Source organism: Mauremys reevesii, linkage group 4 (assembly GCF_016161935.1).
Source record: "Mauremys reevesii isolate NIE-2019 linkage group 4, ASM1616193v1, whole genome shotgun sequence".
NCBI classification, from domain to species: Eukaryota; Metazoa; Chordata; order Testudines; family Geoemydidae; genus Mauremys; species Mauremys reevesii.
This window is the reverse complement of record NC_052626.1, coordinates 18784378-18797623: the sequence shown is the minus strand read 5'-3', so window position 1 is coordinate 18797623 and position 13246 is coordinate 18784378. Positions and strand designations below refer to the sequence as shown.

The 13246-nt window shown below is 44.9% G+C and overlaps 1 long non-coding RNA gene across 1 annotated transcript; it reads right to left on the bottom strand.

Annotated features, from left to right (window-relative positions):
* Window positions 1-504: 504 nt before the first annotated feature.
* LOC120404918 lies at window positions 505-13163 on the bottom strand. Its single transcript, XR_005598258.1, has 3 exons — window positions 13095-13163; window positions 7841-7900; window positions 505-687 (listed from the first exon to the last, which is right to left on the bottom strand). It is a non-coding gene; the product is annotated as an uncharacterized LOC120404918 (long non-coding RNA).
* Between the last annotated feature and the right edge of the window lie 83 nt (window positions 13164-13246).

The window sequence follows — 13246 nt, the reverse complement described above, 5'->3', positions numbered from 1 at the left end:
ATGTATCATCTACTTGATTTTTTAAAAATGACTCCAGTTTTGTAGGCAGCATTTTGCACCCCCTAATTACTTACAGCCACAAATGAAAGGACACAGACATCTAAGAAACTGATCTGCATGCTTGGTCAGGTGGTTAGATGTCTAAATGCTACCAGTTGGCTATGTGATTGCGCAGAGGTAGAAAATTATGGGCATTGTTATATGCAGGGGCAAAATTGGTGGCTGCTTCTGAACATCAAGTCACTTCTGCTATTGATACAGTGTCTAAAGCGCATGACTCTTGTCATGAAGGTAAAATGATTTTTGCAGTTGCTGCTGTTTACTTGTGTTACTCATTTTAACCTATGCTTAGACTATCTCACAATTCACCAGCAACAACTGACCATTATCCACCAGGCTGAATAATACTCACTGATACACGTATAATAGAGCTAAAGACATGTATAATTTCTACCGAGGCTTTGTGCTTTTGTCATTATATTTACCATCATTGATTATGCTAGTGCTGGCTTCCTTTGCGAAGAGATACCTTTCAGCCGTAATGTGTTGTACGTTTGCTGTTGACTGGATAAATACAAACATATCTGAACAAAAGCCTGTGAAACCCATTCATTCATTCAACTGTTGTTCACCTGAGTGTGATTAGCTTCATCTTCATTGCATCCCCAGTACAGTAGCTGTGCTGAACTGCAAGAGAGAGGGAAACTTATTTAAAACAGGAGCCAGACTGCGTATTTTCTCTTTGTGCATATAAACCAATCAAAGCTAGACAACATGAAGATATTTATTACAGGGTGATAGCATGTAGAGCCACTTTTTCAGTGTTTACAGAGTCCTACAAAATAACCGTGCAATGATTTCTATGGTTAACATACTGCCACCTATACTGTGATATATATTATGCCACTCTGTGGGAGAGAGATGCCCCAAGATAGACACATTTCTATCCTGAGCAAAAAAGTTATCTCATTGTAATTCTTAAATTTTCTGCCCTGTTTCAGTAACTCCTACTCAATGTCTTATGACTAAAATCAGGGGCAAATGTTGGATATTTTTTATATTTTATTTACCCTACTCCACAAACAAGTCCATTGAGGTCACAGGGACTCTTGTCACAGAGTCACGGGACTTGTCATGAGTCAGGGTATAGGAACCTGACTCTTAGACAGTGAAATCTTTGGAGCAGGAACCACATTTTTCTAAATAACCCAGCACACAATCGGGTGCTGTGAAGAAGATATTCCTAATATGATAAAATCCTGTATTGCTAGGATTCTTTTAAGTTTAATATAAAGGAAATGAGAAAAATGCGTAGTACAAAACAATCTGTTTAGAAAAATCAATTAAGGATATACTAAAAAAGTTCAGTAAAGTTGACATTTAGGAAAGATTTCTCTCATTAACACAGAGGTTTTAGTGCACTCCTTATAGACATCTCAATATGTTGCCCATGTCATACACTCTATTGCCTGTGAAGACTAACAGCCAATATTAATTAACTTGTTCACCCCACCTCTAATTACTAACACTGAGTAAAATCTGCAGTGTGTTGAGTGTTTTCTAATTCAGCAATTAAATCAATAGATATATTTCCTTTCCCTGGATCCTTCCCAGTCTTTAAAAAAATTATTATTGATGATTCACATTTTCATTTGAAGAAAGGAATGATGGAAAGTGACACCTGGTCCCTCAAGGAGAGGTGAGGTGGATACATAGCCCAGGAAAAGCATTAGTGAGATATTTGTGTGCCTGATTTGCAGTCAGCATGTTACTCCATTTGTGACTTCATAGCCAAGACTTTCTTCCCTCAGGCCAGCATTATTTGGAAATGAAAAGGGAGAACTCCTACAGACAAAGATAATCTATATCTGAAGAATCCCTGCACGCCAGTATTGACAGAACAAATAGGCACATGCTGAATGAGGTACAGGCAGGTCATGTGTGAGTTGATCTATGGAACTGCCTTACCGTATCAAAACAGCTGGTGTGCAGCAGGTGATATTGACTTGTCTTTAGGTCTGGCACAGTATTGTTCATGGACCAGCACTGCATATATCAGTTATCATTTGCATTCCTCTCTATGTTTACATTGCAAGAGGAGAACTATTTTTAGCTCTTTTCTAACTGAACATGGACCCATATCCAAGGCAAAACGTGACCAAATTATTGTTAAAGGGGATATGAAACCAGGAGTGATTTTAAGGCTAAGATCTGAAAAGGCAGCTGGGACTTAGGCACACAGCTTCTGTTAAATTTAAATGGGAGTTGGGCATCTAACTGCCCTAAGCTTTAATGTTAATCCCAGCCTAACCCAGGCTTTCCTGTGTGGCCAGCAGGTCCAGCTACGGGCTGTGGGAGCATGTCATTGGGCATATATACCCCATGCTGGCCCAAAACAAAGGGGTTAATGCAGGTACAGCTGGCCAATTCTGATTGGCAGCCTCACAGCAGCTGGGGGAATGAAAGAGAAGGGAAGCAGAAGCGTGGGGCAGCTGCCAGAGGAGCAAGCAGGCTGGAGAAGGGAGCTCCTGCCAGCAAGCTGCTGAAAAGCCCCACAGAGACATCCTGAAAAGAGACGACTGGACCAACAGGCTGAAAGGCCTACAGAAACCAGGGGAGGTAGGAACTTATAGGGCCCTTGACTGACAGTTTGCCCTTGGAAGCAGCAAAGAATCCTGTGGCACCTTATAGACTAACAGATGTTTTGCAGCATGAGCTTTCGTGGGTGAATACCCACTTCTTCGGATGCAAGCAGTGCTTGCATCCGAAGAAGTGGGTATTCACCCACGAAAGCTCATGCTGCAAAACATCTGTTAGTCTATAAGGTGCCACAGGATTCTTTGCTGCTTCTACAGAACCAGACTAAAACGGCTACCCCTCTGATAGTTTGCCCTTGGCTATCTAACAGTGAAGGCAGCCATATTTGACCAGCTGCAGTTAAGCAAAGAGACCTACCGTTGCCACTTCAGAGAGGAACGATTTAACTCGTCCATCTGGTACCAGAACCTGGCAGAGAGGCTCAAGGATGTCAGCTGGAAGTGGATGAGGCATGAAGCCATGACAAGCAGGCAAATAACTGGCATGGTTGTTCTCGAGCAAATCCTCTGGACCTGCCCTGCTGCCATGCAGGAATTGATACTGAGACACTGACCAGAGGCTCTGGAAGAAGCAGTGAGGCTAGCCAAAAAATATTTTGAGGCTGAAGCCCCACTCAGATGGTCTGGGAAGACAGAGCTTGCCTCTTCTATGTTGATAAGGGCTGACTGAAAAGGGAATGGCCATTCTGAGGCCACAAGATGGGGACCAGTCTCACTCCTGACAAATAAGATTTCACGCCAAAGGTTGGCCCCAGCTTACTCCCCATCCCATTCTCCAAAGGCCAGAACTTTGTACACCATTCCAGGCCAAAGCCCCGAGTATCCTGCCATTACAAGGTTCACCAGGGAGGGTGGTCTGTTTGTAGTGTGGACAGGAGGGACATATTAAAAAAGATTGCCTGACCATGGAACATAATTATGGGGACAGCTCAAACCTCCCCAGCTTCGACCAAATGCCAGGGAGCCCAAAATTCACCACCATGGTGTTCCTCAATGACCTAGAGGTGCAAGCCCTGGTGGATTCAAGTTGCAAACAGTCCATAGTGAGACAAGACCTGCTGAGGGAGGCTGAGGTCCACTTGGAAGTCATTGTGTCCCTAACATGCCTCCATGGGGAAGTGAGGGACTATCCCTGTACTAAGGTCCATCTAATGGCAGGAGGCCAAACAGGTGACCTCACAGTAGGTCTAGCGTGTAAACTGCTATCCCCAGTTTTGTTGGGATGGGACGGGACAGGCTCCACTTTAAGACACGGCTAAAACCCCATTGAGAAATTGAATGGAGATGACTAGACAAGCCAAATAGAACCCAGGCAACCTCTTTCCCTGTGAGGATGAAGACTTCTTTCTCCCCCAGATGAAAGCCCAGTGGATCAGGTGCGAGAAATGTGCTGCCAGATGTGAGGGGCAGGACTTACATAAAAGAGGTTGTGGCTGTTGTCCTAGAGCTCTGAACCCCAAACAAGACATGTGTGGAGGCTATTGGGCTCATCTAACTTGTGGGTTGAACAACAAAGGGAGCCTGTCCCGTCCCATCCCAACATGACTTACAAGGAGAGGCTGAGGGAACTGAGATTGTTTAGCCTGCAGAAGAGAAGAATGAGGGGGGATTTGATAGCTGCTTTCAACTACCTGAAAGGGGGTTACAAAGAGGATGGATCTAGACTGTTCTCAGTGGTAGAAGATGACAGAACAAGGAGTAATGGTCTCAAGTTGCAGAGAGGGAGGTTTAGGTTGGACATTAGGAAAAACTTTTTCACTAGTAGGGTGGTGAAACACTGGAATGGGTTACCTAGGGAGGTGGTGGAATCTCCTTCCTTAGAGGTTTTTAAGGTCAGGCTTGACAAAGCCCTGGCTGGGATGATTTAGTTGGGTTTGGTCCTGCTTTGAGCAGGGGGTTGGACTAGATGACCTCCTGAGGTCCCTTCCAACCCTGAGATTCTATGATTCCTTATAGAGCATCTATTAAGAAGGCATAGCTCTCATAGATGAGGAAGTGGTCAGGCCTGAACTTGCCACCTGTCTGCCTTGTTCTAGTGTTGAGACACCTACTCTATCATCTGGCACAAGGTACCTTGGAGGGGGAACAATATATACAACTCCTTGTACTGCATGTATTCAGACAGGAAATACTCAAGCTAGCTCATGAGGTACCAATGGTAGGCCACCTGGGATGAAGAAAACCCTCACCCATCTGTTACCTTGCTTCTTTTGGCTAGGAATTCACAAAGAAATAAAAGATTATTGTGCTGCCTGCCCTGACTGCCAATTGGTATCCCTAAATGGTATGACCAGCTCCATTGGTTCCCCTTCCACTCACAGAAATCCCATTTGAGTGGATAGGAGTAGACCTCGTAGGACCCACAGACAAGAGTTCTGCCGGCTACCAGTACATACTGGTTGTCATTGACTACGCCACCTGCTACTCTGAAGCAGTTCCCCTATGAACCACCATGGCCCTGGTAATAGCAACAGAATAGCCAAGAATATGATGGCAAGGAGCAGCAGATATTATATTTAAGCTATAAATTACTCCCCCGAGAGAAAACATACGCAATAATTGAAAAGGAGTGCCTTGTGGTGAAATGGTCTATCGAGACACTTAGATATTATCTACTAGACAACCACTTTACATTGGTGACTGACCACGCCCCAAAAAAACAGCTGAACCACAAGAAAGAAACAAATGCATGAGTAACGAGGTGGTAATGCCGCCTATAACCATACTCCTTCTCAGTAGAACACCACCCTGGCTGCCAAAATAAGAATTTGGATTTCTTCTCCAGAGAAGGAAGGAGCACTGCTTCTGCAGAGAACACTCTTGTTTCTGTCCAAAGGGGTGGGGGTCTGTCATGGGGTGTATATACCCCATGCTAGCCCAGCAACCAATGACTTAATGCAGATACTGCCAGCCAATGCTGATTGGCAGCCTCATAGCTGCTGGGAGAATAAAAGAGCTGGGAAGCGGAGGGTTAGGGTGGCTGCCAGAGGAGCAAGCAGGCTGGAGAAGGAAGTTAATGCCAGCAAGCTGCCAAGAAGTCATTCAGAGACAGCACCCTGAGAAGGGATGACTGAACCAACAGGCTGAAAGGCCATACAGAAACCAGGGGAGGCAGAAAGGAGCTCAGGGCACAGCCAGGGTCATTGAGTCCTGATTCCGCCTGCCTAGCTTAAAGGCCCTGAGCTGGAACCCAGGGAAGTGGGTGGGCCTGGGTTCCTCTACCAACCCCCTGACAGACTTAAGAATAGAGGGGGTTTTTAGACCCCCGCCCCTCACCGGGCACCATGAACTGACTGACAGCTCTGCCAGACAGAGCGAATTTAGGTGCAATGATCCTCCTGGCTAGAGGGGGTGCTGTTGCACCAACGCACCCACACACAGGGCAGAATAATTCAGGGAGAATACAAAGCATAGAAGAGGAGCAATGGTGGCTGTGAAACTGGTAAACCCTTGCGCTCTTACAGCTGTGATTAAAGAGATCAGTGGCTCCTTGAAAGCCACCTGCTTTCCTTCCTGCTCCTCCAGTGGCCCCTAATATAGCTCCCATCTAAGGACAACACAGCAGGCTCTGGTAGTGACCTAACAGCCATGGGCTCTGCTTCCATAACACTCAGCTTGCCACAAGCACATGTGTGATCTGACCCCATGGTGCTAGCTATGGGCAAACTGCATTCCAAACAGCATGTATCTTTCTCGTGGGTGGGGGAACAGTGAGGGTGGGCCTGGAGGGGAATGGGAGCAAAAGGAACGACCTAGAAATATTAAGCCTGATTGCAGGAGATGGGTAGTGGCAAATATCCTGCTGCTTCAGGGCTTGATGCAGCTCCTACTGAAATCAACAAGTCTCTCCATTGACTTCAGCTGGAGCAAGATTTGGCCTTAAGGAGGGATGGGAGGGGAAATCATGGGATTGTATCAGGGAGCATGTAAGAGTTCCTGTGAGTGTTCTACACAGGACCCACAGTGTCTCAATTAATTAGCATCAGACAGTTTAAGACCAGGAGTGACCACCAGATTGTCTAGTCTGACTTCCTGTCTATTACAGGCCACTAAACACCCCCAATCACCCCACACCAGGCCCAACAACCAGTTTGATGAAAGCATTAAGAGTCCTCAGGACACAACATTATTGTGTGCCACAAACAGGGAACAGGAGGGACCAAGGTGCGCACCAATGTCTGAGGCAGGGAATTGATTAAATGAGATATACCCATCCCAGACGATCCTGGCAAACCACTCGCATCCAATGCTCATCAGGAAAGTGAAATAATTAAATAAAAACTGATTTGTAGTTATTATTTTGTGGATTACTCAGGCATTACCAAGCAGAATTTGGGTCTCTGGGTTAGTCATTATCATTATTAACTACTACTATGTGCACTGCACAGTCATTATTGAAAACAAAATTTGGCCCTATATGTTTCAACTGGGGAAGTTAATCCATCTGAGCTGATTCCAAATGCTTCTGACTTACATGCAGGAGGGATAAGTGGCCCCTGGAAGTTTGGTTCAGGTTCCATGGGGGGATGCCTAAGATGCCAGTGGGATCAGTTCCTCTGCTGCCACAATGCATCTCTGTGGAAACTCACCCTCCTTTTTCCTGCTCATGATTCTTTTTCATTTAAAGCCAGAGACATTTGGGTCCGTGTAGAGCAATTGTCCAAAATAGGACTTCCCCTCCCCCTGGACTGGACCAAATCGGACATCTAATTTCATGTGTCCACTCAGCCTTGACATGCAGGTGAGGCTGTCAGTTATAATCAAGGGGAAAGGCATTTCACAATGAATACTAAAAGCATGTGAAATGGTGCCTCAAATTTCTTGCAGCCTTTTTATTGTGTCTAAACTGAGATCTTTTGTGAAGTCCAAGGCATGTGCTTATAACACATCTTTGTGCTAGAGAAAGCACTGCCTGTTGCAGAGCACTAAAGGAATGTGTCATATTGTCATGCTGCAAGGGTCATTTTCCCATTGTGCCTGTAATCTGCAGAGTCTGAGTAAGAGGACAAGAGAGACCCTGAAATTGCACAAAAATGTCTCCAGATTTCTATGATATACACATCTGGAATCAATTGCTACATTAATTAGTATATTGATTTTTTTCCCCTCTGGCTACTCTCCCACTTAACTATTTGTTCAGCTTGATTTGTGTTATCTATTGCCAGGGAGAGGTTTGGCTTTAAGCTGCTACTAGACTATTAAGAAAATGAGAAATAGACAGGAGGCTTTCTGCCATCACTTACCAGATTATTACACACTCACAATAAACATATCTCCCTGGAGGCTGGACACAACATTTGTTCCTATGTAAAAGAAACAAAAATGCATGTTGTTTGTCTTAGATTGAATGCTCAGTTGGCCTGAAGAAGTGTTGCCCACAGAACACTTGTAGTGAGAGGAAAAAGAGGCAATGGAGGGATTATCGCTACAGTACTTTATTCAGATTTGCTGTCAATAAAAATGCTGTTAGCTTTAGCCACCTCTTGTTGCACATGCATTGCACACAGTCTTTCTGGGCCAGGTCCTTAGCCTCCTTGGCCACTCACTTTCATGGAGCTCCGTCGATTTACACTAGGTGAGATCTGCCCCTCAGACTACATCCTGTGACCTTGGAGTGTTTGAGCACGTCCTGTCTGTGGCCATGTTTGCTGTTTCTCAATCTTGTTTTTTCCTGTCAGTTCTCTTGACGACTTCTAAAAATGCAGCCCATGTCCGCCGGCCATGTTTTTCCTTCAAAAAATTGTATATACCCCCTGCCATTTCTTTTTGATCAGTTCTTATTTAGTCCCTGCTGTGGAGTCTATGTGTAAGAGACAATTACTATAAAAGATCTCACCATGCAAGTTTCTATTCACCGTACAATACCCTATGTATGACAGGTTGTGGGGCATCTCACTCATGTTAAACTGTGGATTACCCACTACTGTTACTTAATGCATATGTAATGAAGGAAAAAAATCAGGAATGAATAATGGTTATAGCTGATTTGACCTTACTTTATACAATGTGAGGCCGTTTCTGGCAATAGTGATCTCACTGCAGCTTTAATGACCTCATCTAATTATTGCTAACTCAAAGACCTTTAGTGCTTTAATGCGAGTCAGAGAATGCACACCAGCAGACTAATGAACTCATCACATTGTGCTAGTCTTCAACCAGAAACAGAGATTCATTTGGAAAATTGGAAAAAAAATACATTATGGAGAGGAAGCCTGAGATTATTTAACATTTATTTCCCTGAGTTGAAAGAGGAAACGATAATGCCATTGCTAGAGAAAAAATGAGATGAAAGTAATATTATTGATTGCCATAAACTGTTCTCTTGAGTGAAAGGAATGGAAAAGGAAGGAGCTGTTTCTCTTGAGTGAAACACAGAGAGGCACATTGACTTTTATTTATTTTTGACAGATATAGCTCATCTAGATTAGCCCATGATCATTCGAAAATACATAATATAAGAATCATCAAACTCAGCATCTACTATGGTATTCGTCAAAATATTAAGGATGGGGAAGGATCTATTGATTTCTCAACAAAAGTTATGCAGAATGTTAGCGTGTCTAGCAAATACTTTTATTCTGCTGTTTGCTCTCATTAGTACTTGATCTGTTAATGAACCTGCCTTTGTCCAATTTGTTTAAAAATTAGAAATCTATATTTCCCAGACGCAAAGGGACAAGGTTGTTATATTCTGTTAAACTCCAAATCAATATCTCACCCAAAAATATAAATGCAGAACGTGATAGCATAACACTGTAAACTTTAACAGCAGGGCATCTGTTGCATATTAATTAGTCTTCAAAGTGTGCCTGGAAATGTCATGACCACAAGATTCCTCGTGAACTGTCTCTTACTTCCTGCTTCTGATCAAGCCAGGAATATTAGGAGAATGGCCTTCTGTATAATATAATAGCACTTCTGCTCCCAGTTCTAGGTGGTGACCTGGAAGAACAGAGCTGTGTGCAAATGAAAAATACAGGAAAGGGGACACGGGGGGAATGTTTTCCAAACTTTTACAAACCTTCTGCTCAATTTTGATGTGTGCTTTAGGTAAAGGCTATCTTTAGAGCTGATTGGAAATTCTCAGACTAAATGTTTTTCTGTTGGAGAATGCCAATTGATCAAAATCAAATGTGCTGCTGAGATTGCTTGATTACTATGAAGCTGCGATGGAAGACAAGCAGGGTTTTGATGAAAATGGGTGACAGGGGATGGACCACTTGATGATCACCTGTTCTGTTCATTCCCTCTGGGGCCCCTGGCATTGGCCACTATCAGAAGATAGGATACTGGGCTAGATGGACCTTTGGTCTGACCCAGTATGGCTGCTCTTATGTAACTTGGACAGGTTTCCTGTCAGTTTACTTGCCCAGCTTCTCAACAGACTTAACTGCCAGACTCCTGGTTCTTTCAGCAGTCTGCCTGGCAGGCTGGTGTGGGGACAAGAGGAGGGAACTAAGAACCTGGAAGACCTGGCTTCCAAACTGTGAGGTTCCTGGGTCAGCCGAGGCTTCCAGGCTCCCAAATTCTCTTCAGCCCATGCAGCAGGACAATGGGGAGCCTGGAAGGCCTGGGAATCATGGCTCCTCAGCTCATGGCTCCTAAGTAGTGCAGGTTCCCAGGGCTTCCCAGGTCTGTAGCTCCAGGACAGCCTACCAGGAGGACTGTGTCAGAGTCCTTTCATGGAGAATTCTATTCCCTTTCATGGAGAATTTTAACAATTTTTTTTCCATTCAGAACAAAACAAAATGTCTAAATATTGAAATCTTCCATGAAATGGAATTACCTTTCTCCATACAGCTAAAGTTATTTTCCCTCAATCCTTTACACTGATGCAATTCTGTGGAATTAAGTTAAATTCATAGAGTTCTAGGTCTTCCAGTTACTAGAGAGGACCAGGAGTATTGTATGGAGGATATAATAAAGTGAGTGTCTTGTGGTAAGAGATCATGCTCTAGTTCTCTTCATAAGCTGGTGCTGCTTGTGTCTTTTCTGCTACTGCAACTTATTTGACTGGTATTATGCTTCTCAAGGCCATATCCCACTTGCCTTACCACCAACTCCAGGAATTCTTTATGTGAGTAAGACAAACAGGAATTGGCCCATTCCTGCCATTACACCATTGTGCATTCAAGTAAATTATGAAAAAGCAGATGCTTTTAGGGAGCTGCATTTGATAGCTCCATTGCAAGAGACAACACAAACAATAGGGAATTCGTTTTCTTCTATTTTGCTGTCTTCCTGTTTCTCTCTCACATCCCGACTTTTCTTCATATTTGTGTTCATGTCTCCTTTATTTTCTCTCTGGCAATAATGACTTGCTAGTACTTATGATCAAAGGACGATTCTGTTCGTCAGCTGGGTCTGGTTGTACTATAAAAATTATTATGCTGGTCCTCTTGGTTTTATTTCTTTAAAGAAGGAAATTAGGTTCCGAGTTCAACAGTTTTATAAGGATCATTTTCATTCTGGCCGACTCAGTTCAGAACTGGAACTAAGTTTATGAGATATGGTGCATCATGAGGTTACAATAAGGAAAAGGTTGAGAAACACTGTGTGAGACCTACTCTACATATACTAGGCATAAATGTGAAGATTGCCATATGTAGTAGGTCATAAAACCAGGTGCTATGCTTGTGCACACTCAATGACAGCCTGGGTCAGAGCCAAACCAGAGTCTCAGCTGTTCCTTTAATTCACACCTGGTTTACACTGGCAGCAATGTGTACGGTACATGTAGCTACAAGAGGCAGTGAAGGCTCTGGTAGTAGGTGAGGCAATGGGGAAAAGCTCTGGCAGCTGCTTGCAGCAAGGAAAGGCTCCCAGCAACAGGGAGGCAGTGGGACAATACACTGCTAAAAATATCTCGGCTGTGTAGACAGCCATGTTGGGTATATATGCTAAGGTCCTTGTGAGCCTTTACTCTGCTCACCTAAGCAGTGCCTGACTGTCTACACTACTATTTGTATCCAGGCTGGGGAGGCAAGTAGTGTATAAACTGTACACACTGCCATAAGAATAGAGATGGTCTAAGGCACAGCCAAGCTTTGGGAATGATGCAGGACCATGCCAGGCATTTTCAAACTCTTAGGCTAGAGCTATACTACAGAGTTCGGCTGACATAAAGCAGCTTATATTGACCTACATCTGTAAGTGTCTATACTACAGCATTGCTCCTGCCAATGTAAGTCCCCCACTACACCAACCTAATAATTCCACCTCCATGAGAAGCGTAGTGCTTAGGTCGATGTAGTTAGGGTGACGCAATGTCTGTGCAAACGCTGCATTACTTACTTTGTCTGTCAGCACCATGCGCAGCTCCCATCGGGGAGCCTGGCTGCCTGGTGCTGAGAGCCAGGGGCGGCTCTAGGCATTTTGCCGCCCCAAGCACGGCAGGCAGGCTGCCTTCGGCGGCTTGCCTGTGCAGGGTCCGCTGGTCCCGCGCCTGCGGGAGGTCCGCTGAAGCCGCGGGACCAGCGGACCCTCCACAGGCAAGCCGCCGAAGGCAGCCTTCCTGCCGCCCTCGCAGCAACCGGCAGAGCGCCCCCAGTGGCTTGCCACCCCAAGCATGCACTTGGCGTGCTGGTGCCTGGAGCCGCCCTTGCTGAGAGCCCAGGCTGTCAGTTTGGTGTGGAGCTGACAGCCGCAAGGAGCTGAGAGCTCAGGATCTTAGCCTCCAACACCCCCACACTTAAGTCGGTGCAAGAGCTCCTGGTGAGGACGCGCACCACTGGCAGAAGGAAGGTAGTGTGGACATGAAAAAATGCAGTAATTATTGAGGTGGCAGTAAGTCAACCTAACATAAGTTGATTTAATTGTGTAGTGTAGACAAGGGCTTAGTGTGTTTTATACCAAGGGTTCTCAACCTTTTTCTTTCTGCGGCTGCTGCCCAACCAACATACTATAAAAACTCCACGGCCCACCTGTGCCACAATAACTGGTTTTCAGCATATAAAAGCTAGGGCCAGCATTGGGGGTAGCAAGCAAGGCACTTGCATGGGGCCCCATGCCACAGGGTCTCCCATAAAGCTACATTGCTCAGGTTTTGACTTCAACCCCGGGAGGCGGGGCTCAGGGCCCTGGGCTTCGGCCCCATGAAGTGGGGCTTTGGCTTTCTGCCTGTTTAATACTGGCCCTGTTTGGCAGCCCCCCTGAAACCTGCCCGAGGTCCCCCTAGGAGGCCTGGTCCCCTGGTTGAGAACCACTGTTTTATACAACTTTACAGGTGAGATGTTCAAAAGCACTCAGTGTTGGCTTAACCCTGGTCTCACTGAAGTCAATGTTAAAGCTCTCATTGATATTAATAGGAGCAGAGGAGGCCAGCTCTGTCTGGAAGTTAGAAGCCTAAATACCTTTGAGGATCTGGGCCTGAGTGGTTTGGAAAATCCCACTCTGCATGTGCAAAGCACTTTGCACACATTACTTAAGTCTTGCAAGCCCCGGGTTTACAAAGAAGCTGTGCAGATTAACATTGCTTTTCATTATAAAAATAATTACCAAATGAACTGTAAAAGGTAGCTCTCAGTTTGTACAATAGCTCAGCCTTGAATTGGTTCTGCCTAGTCCATGGAACACAATTGGAATGTGGTCAGCATGACAGTTCTTGTATTGCATCACCAGCTATTGTCAGCTAAATTACCTCTTCGTTG